Source organism: Coregonus lavaretus (genome assembly GCF_964263955.1).
Source record: "Coregonus lavaretus genome assembly, chromosome: 28".
Classification (NCBI taxonomy): Eukaryota; Metazoa; Chordata; class Actinopteri; order Salmoniformes; family Salmonidae; genus Coregonus; species Coregonus lavaretus.
The window spans coordinates 33,847,058-33,855,370 of NC_140015.1; positions in this window are offsets into that span (position 1 = coordinate 33,847,058).

The window sequence follows — 8,313 nt, forward strand, 5'->3', positions numbered from 1 at the left end:
GAGGAGCCTCTTAAAGAAGAAGTTACAGGTCTGTGAGAGCCAGAAATCTTGCTTGTTTGTAGGTGACCAAATACTTATTTTCCACCATAATTTGCAAATAAATTCATAAAAAATCCTACAATGTGATTTTCTGGATTTTTTTTCCTCAATTTGTCTGTCATAGTTGATGTGTACCTATGATGAAAATTACAGGCCTCTCTCATCTTTTTAAGTGGGAGAACTTGCACAATTGGTGGCTGACTAAATACTTTTTTCCCCCACTGTAGCTTTTTAACTGGCTTGGCTTGGCTTCCTCAGTGATTTTACCCACGCACAGCTACTGCCGGAGATAAGATATCGATTTATCCGTGACCAATGACATTGAGCCTTATTGGGCTAGGACTACTTTTTTATTAAAATCGTTTAATAACTTTGTCTTAAAAAAAGAGGAGATGATAACATAATATCAAGTTTATCCACAATTTATTTCCCTGCAAGATATTTGGTTGATCATTATGGACATTGACAATATCAGAACTATACATTTTGATAATATTTTTGTATCACAACACAGAAGTGTAATAGATCTCCAGTTTTGTATTATATATTTATATTGACTGTTTGCTTCCAGTTGAAATGATAAAGAAAATATAACTTGTTTTTCAGTGTTGATGAGGCCACATTTTACATGTGAATAATTAAAACATGCACATAATGGATCTTTGACCATTTATGCATAGTCACTTTAACTCTACCCACATGTACATATTACTTCAACTACCTCAACTAGCCGGTGCCCCCGCACATTGACTCTGCACCGGTACCCCCCTGTATATATAGCCTCCCTACTGTTATTTTATTTTACATCTCCTCTTTTTTTCTCAACACTTTTTTGTTGCTGTTTTATTTTACTTTTTTATTAAAAATAAATGCACTGTTGGTTAAGGGCTGTAAGTAAGCATTTCACTGTAATGTCTGCACCTGTTGTATTCGGCGCATGTAGCCAATACAATTTGATTTGATAAGTTTGTAGACTTTATACACCTGAATAGGAATATCCACAAGCAGGGGCGGCCTGTTCAATAGGGCGATATGGGCGACGCACTGCCAAACGGGAAAAGGAAGGGATTTTTTTTCTAATCAATTATATCACGGCAACAGTAGTTATCAGTGTTGTAATCTATACGTCTGATCTGCCACAGTGCCACACTGCCACTAAATGTCGAATCAGGCTAAAGTCGTGCTTCAAATGGCTCCCCCCCCTTTTGGGGCGATTTCAGTCAGGTTGAAAATCGCCCAGAAGTCTCTCATAGCCTCTAATGTAAAATCTATTTTTTTCAAATTTCAGAGCCTTCAATACAATCTCTATGGGTGTCTGAGGGCTTGCACTTACGCGCTTTCGTCATACGTAACGTAACGTAACCATGAACGTAACTGAGAAAAGAGCGGATTGTGTCTTTGAAAGAAGTTCCTTTTTGTCGGCGAACAAATGAAGATAAATTGGCAACGAAACAATTAGGACCTCCCAGACCAAATTTAATAATTCAACAGGTTTCTACTAAAGGCGGAAAGTCCTACACCCGAGGATTTTCCAAAAATTGGTACGAACGGAAAAATAACATTGCCACTCAACTTGATGAGGGATACAGGCTAGCTGTCCGCCGCCACAACGATGAGGTTAGTGTTGATAATCACAAGTTTACTGGAGAACTGAGACCAAGTAGAGACTTTGGACAGGGTGGATATGGTATAATAAAGGCAGTTTATTCAGAGGTAAAGATATCTGGAATCGCGTGCACGGACCCGTTCGTCAAACTCTTAGGGAGCTATAAATTAAGCCCCATTACTTACCATATCAGATAAGAGAAATTGCTGCAGCTACATATATTTTACATCCTGGCCCTACATAGTTCACTATTTGCATCACTTACCAAAATATTACATGTGGTCATATATGCTTGGAAAGTGGAGATGCCATAGAACGTCAAAAAAGTAAACATTGCTGGAGACACATTGCCGTTTTGGAGAAGACATCGCGTTTGCTAGCGAAGAGATTTGTTGTGGCAAATGAACTTGGGCTGGGAATTGCCAGGAACCTCACGATAAGATATATGCATCAGCATTGCGAGTCTCATGATTCTATACGTATTGCGATTCGATACTGTGATTTTATTGCGCACCATATGTCTGTTGCAGAGGGATCAGAAAGCCATGAGAACGAGTTTTGATCAGTCATGGAAATAAAAGTGCTGAAAACAAATTGGCTCCCAATGTGAAAAGATTGAGAACAAGCTATGAAGGAACAATAATGGTGTTTTGGTGCAGGTACAGCCAACTAGCGCTAAAATATTGCGATATTGTCAATACAGTATATCGTAAAGTATCACTATGTAACTCGATTTCTTTCACCCCAATCCCTCAAATTAACGGTAAATAACTGAATTGTTTGCCCCACATTTAGCTAAGATGATTAGCTAGCCAGCTAAAATGTTTTATTTAGTTAGCAGTCGCATCTACAATAGTTTACTGTCAATAACATGTCTCCAAAAATGACGTGGTGTCTCCAATTGTGTTGACATTTTACAATTGCGATGCGCATCCATGAGTATCCACTTTCTGTAGCTCAGCTGGTAGAGCATGGCGCTTGTAACGCCAAGGTAGTGGGTTCGATCCCCGGGACCACCCATACACAAAAATGTATGCACGCATGACTGTAAGTCGCTTTGGATAAAAGCGTCTGCTAAATGGCATATTATTATTATTATTATCTGAAGAGAGCCCCGAAACATTGTGTGCAGACATTTTATGCAATAAATGAAGTAGGTTGAATCTAGTAGTTCTGATCTTCTGATTGGTCCTGATGAGTTGGGCGAGGTCCCCTCCAGGCTACTGTCACTGTTGCATTGGCTCTAAGTCGGGTTCTCTGTCTTCAAATGTTCAGCCTAAGAGAGGGGATTTTTGTGTGTGTGTGTGTGTGTGTGTGTGTTTAACAGTGATGATGTGTGTGTGTGTGTGTGTGTGTGTGTGTGTGTGTGTGTGTGTGTGTGTGTGTGTTTAACAGTGATGATGTGTGTGTGTGTGTGTTTGTGTGTGTGTGTGTGTGTGTGTCCTCAGAGCAAGAACTCGTGATTTGGAAGAACTGAGAGGCCTATGGCGTGGGTGTTGTCCTTGGCCACCTGCTGACAAGGCTGACAAGATAGGACCCTTTTGTCCATTGTTATTGGATAGGAACAGAACTTATAACCAGCTCCTGACCTAAATAGATCTTAGCACAACATTCTACTCAACATATCATATTCCATATTCACTATAACAAATATATTTACTACGACATTAGCAAGAACCACCACATCCTCAGCCGGCTAATCCAGTGTGTGAAGTTTTGCGGAGTGTTTGAGTTAGCTTTGCGAGGCAAAGATGAAACTGAGGGCTCCACCAACCCTGGTAAGCCAACACTTTTGAGATCAGTCAATAAATGCTTCTGGTATTGACTTATATGCTGCCCCTGTCTTCATGTTGTTGCTGGACATATCTTTTTTAAAATGTGTGTAGGTCACCTAAATCATCAGAAAAATTGCCCCCCCTGAGAATTTTTTCAGGAGCCGCCACTGTCCACAAGACCTGGAGTTAACAGACTGTGGTAAATTCGGATATCTCAAAGTCTATTGTCTAATGCTTATCTGCCCTCTAATTGGCTTGAATGGTCCTACCTGATCTCGCCTGCCGTCATTAATTGAGCACATGTATTTCCATTGTTAGAACGGTCATTCGGCTCTCTTGTCAATTTAATAGATACTCTTCACCTTTATATCTCCTCAACCAATCAACACTCCCTTTGAATAAGGACAGTCCCCCTTTTCGTTGGCTATTTGCTGATGGACTTGAATTTGGTTTCAAGAGTTGAGACAAGGAAGAGTTGAGTGGGACAAGGTAAGTTCAGTAACATTTTAAAGAGTGAAATAGATAAACATACTCACTGGACCAATAAAGCTAGCTAGCTAGTGGGTAGCTACTGGTAACTATTAGCAACTGTGGATAGTTGTTTCCAATGTTATTTCACGCTTAAGAGTACCTGTAATTATGCCAGCTAGCTACCTAACATTCAGCTGTTTTTCTAACCTCATTATCTGAAGCGTTAACGTTAGGTAGTTAGTAGCTACTGTACTCGAAATGTAGCTACCTGGATAGCTAATTAAACAATAGCTGGAACGACCTAGCTTTAATATTTGGAGACGCGTTCTCTCCGTTTGGACAGACGCGAACTGGCTGAATCGATTCAGTGGCTAGCTTTGCACTTAACTGGCTAACAGTAGCTACTAAGGGTAAGTTATAACCTACATTTATTTTTGTTTTGTTTTTACATACTGGTAACATAGGTGACTAGTTAACGTTAGCTTGGCTCTCTGTGTGTTTGTGCCATGGGAGGAGGGGTTAGCTCGTTGGCAGAGAGCAATGGCTAGCTAGTATGCTAACTATTCTAGCTAACTAACTGGAATAAGTTGACGACGTACTCACTCAAACTGTCAAAACTAACCCAAAACTTGACACAACGTTAGACACAGACACGAATGATCTGCTTGGCGTGTTAACACACTGATGGTTTGTTGTAACCGTGTATTGGTGCTAAACCGTGTTATTGGATGCTGGCATGCTAGTTGGCTTTGGCGTCATAGGATTCGGTGCCCTGGACGATTTTCACGGAAGAATACTGTACCAAGTTGCTAGCTGAATAAACTAAGTTAGTCTATTCCTAGAAACATTGAACCGCTGTAGTTTACAACAATTATAATTTCTAAAGTGGAAGTTGGGAGAGCTATATTTGAGTGTTTCAGTGAAACGTAAGTGAGGGAGGCCCGCTCTCTCGCATTCCCAGATGTTTAGTTCATTCCGATCTCCTTTGCATTATTGTAGCCTTTTTCTGTAGCCTGTCAACTATGTGTCTGTCTATCCCTGTTCTCTCCTCTCTGCACAGGCCATACAAACGCCTCACACCGCGTGGCTGCTGCCACTCTAACCTGGTGGTCCCTGCACGCACGACCCAAGTGGAGTTCCAGGTCTCTGGCAGCCTCTGGAACTGCCGTTCTGCGGCCAACAAGGCAGAGTTCATCTCAGCCTATGCTACCCTCCAGTCCCTCGACTTCTTGGCGCTGACGGAAACATGGATTACCACAGAAAACACTGCTACTCCTACTGCTCTTTCCTCGTCTAACCATGTGTTCTCGCAAAGGAATCCTCATCTCTCCCAAGTGGACATTCTCTCTTTTCCCCCTGACCCATCTGTCTATCTCCTCATTTGAATTCCATGCTGTCACAGTCACTAGCCCATTCAAGCTTAACATCCTTGTCATTTATCGCCCTCCAGGTTCCCTTGGAGAGTTCATCAATGAGCTTGACGCCTTGATAAGTTCCTTTGCTGAGGATGGCTCACCCCTCACAGTTCTGGGTGACTTTAACCTCCCTACGTCTGCCTTTGACTCATTTCTCTCTGCCTCCTTCTTTCCACTCCTTTCCTCTTTTGACCTCACCCTCTCACCCTCTCACCGTCCCCCCCTACTCACAAGGCAGGCAATACGCTTGACCTCATCTTTACTAGATGCTGTTCTTCTACTAATCTAATCTCTAATCTCACTGCAACTCCTCTCCAAGTCTCCGACCACTACTTTGTATCCTTTTCTCTCTCGCTCTCCTCCAACAATACTCACTCTGCCCCTACTCAGATGGTAATGCGCTGTCGCAACCTTTGCTCTCACACTCCCGCTACTCTCTCCTCTTCCATCCTATCATCTCTTCCCTCTGCTAAATCCTTCTCCCTCCGATCTCCTGATTCTGCCTCCTCAACCCTCCTCTCCTCCCTTTCTGCATCTTTTGACTCTATGTCCCCTATCCTCCCGGCCGGCTCGGTCCTCCCCTCCTGCTCCGTGGCTTGACGACTCATTGCGAGCTCACAGAAGAGGGCTCTGAGCGGAAATGGAGGAAAACTAGACACCCTGCGGACCGGTCATCTTTTCACTCCCTCCTCTCTACATTTTCTTCCTCTGTTTCCGCTGCTAAAGCCACTTTCTACCACTCTAAATTTCAAGCCTCTGCCTCTAACCCTAGAAAGCTCTTTGCCACCTTCTCCTCCCTGCTGAATCCTCCCCCTCCCTCCTCCCTCTCTGTGGATGACTTCGTCAACCATTTTGAAAAGAAGGTTGACGACATCCGATCCTCATTTATTAAGTCAAATGACACCGCTGGTCCTGCTCACACTGCCCTACCCTATGCTTTGACTTCTTTCTCTCCCTCTCTCTCCAGATGAAATCTTGCGACTTGTGACGGCCGGCCGCCCAACAACCTGCCCGCTTGACCCTATCCCCTCCTCTCTTCTCCAGACCATTTCCGTAGACCTTCTCCCTTACCTCACCTCGCTCATCAACTCATCCTTGACCGCTGGCCATGTCCCTTCCGTCTTCAAGAGAGCGAGAGTTGCACCCCTCCTCAAAAAACCTACACTCGATCCCTCCGATGTCAACAACTACAGACCAGTATCCCTTTATTTTCTCTCCAAAACTCTTGAGTGTGCCGTCTCTAGCCAACTCTCCTGCTCTCTCTCAGAATGACCTTCTTGATCCAAACCAGTCAGGTTTCAAGACTGCTCTTCTCTGTGTCACGGAGGCTCTCCGCACTGCTAAAGCTAACTCTCTCTCCTCTGCTCTTATCCTTCTAGACCTATCCGCTGCCTTTGATACTGTGAACCATCAGATCCTCCTCTCCACCCTCTCCGAGTTGGGCATCTCCGGCGCTGCTCACTCTTGGATTGCGTCCTACCTGACAGGTCGCTCCTACCAGGTGGCGTGGCGAGAATCTGTCTCCACACCACGTGTTCTCACCATTGGTGTCCCCCAGGGCTCAGTTCTAGGCCCTCTCCTATTCTCTCTATACACCAAGTCACTTGGCTCTTGTCATATCCTCACATGGTCTCTCCTATCATTGCTACGCAGACGACACACAATTAATTTTCTCCTTTCCCCCTTCTGATAACCAGGTGGCGAATCGCATCTCTGCATGTCTGGCAGACATATCAGTGTGGATGTCGGATCACCACCTCAAGCTGAACCTCGGCAAGACAGAGCTGCTCTTCCTCCCGGGGAAGGACTGCCCGCTCCATCATCTCGCCATCACGGTTGACAACTCCATTGTGTCCTCCTCCCAGAGTGCAACGAACCTTGGCGTGACCCTGGACAACACCCTGTCGTTCTCCGCTAACATCAAAGCAGTGACCCGATCCTGCAGGTTCATGCTCTACAACATTCGCAGAGTACGACCCTACCTTACACAGAAAGCGGCACAGGTCCTAATCCAGGCACTTGTCATCTCCCGTCTGGATTACTGCAACTCGCTGTTGGCTGGGCTCCCTGCCTGTCCAATTAAACCCCTACAACTTATCCAGAACGCCGCAGCCCGTCTGGTGTTCGACCTTCCTAAGTTCTCTCATGTCACCCCGCTCCTCCGCACGCTCCACTGGCTTCCAGTTGAGGCTCGCATCTACTACAAGACCATGGTGCTTGCCTACGGAGCTGTGAGGGGAACGGCACCTCCTTACCTTTAGGCTCTGATAAAAAAGTGGTTGTCCCACTGGCTATCATAAGTTGAATGCACCAATTTGTATGTCGCTCTGGATAAGAGCGTCTGCTAAATGATGTAAATGTAGATAACAAATGAATTAAAAGTTCCTGCTGCATGTGCAGGCTAGGTAAGATTAAGAATGCTGCACTTTATATAAATAATTATTCAAGTGGTCTTAGTTTTTCACAGATACTGTATAATGAAAAGAACAGCTCCATTTGAAAATGTAGACTAATATTTAACTTAACGCACAGGGATTATCAGGGCTGTATTTACTAGGAACCAAACAGAAGCAAACGGGCCAAAACTGGGCGGGACTAACCTGAATTTGTCCAATAAGAAATACTTGTTTTCCATTTGACCTGATCTCACTTCAGTTATTATGTTCTTTGATAATGCAATTTACCCTTTAATAAAAAATATTCAAAATAAACAAATTATGTGGAAGCATTGCAAAAGTCTCCAAATGGGTTTTATGAGAGAGGAATGGAAATGTTTGTTGCTAATAGTAGCCAACTCAGTTTTTTTTTAATCCTTGCCATGCATTAGCCAAGTTACAATAAAAGCGTATAACATTTTCTACACAAGTGCCTTTATATTTTTGGAAGGTTTTGCTAATGCTTATGCACTGTTCACACTACCAAAATCTACTTTGTTGCTTGTTTGACTGTTCATCACAATTTCAAAGAGCACCTATCGTCTGATTTAGATTGCCAAAGAAGCGCTCCT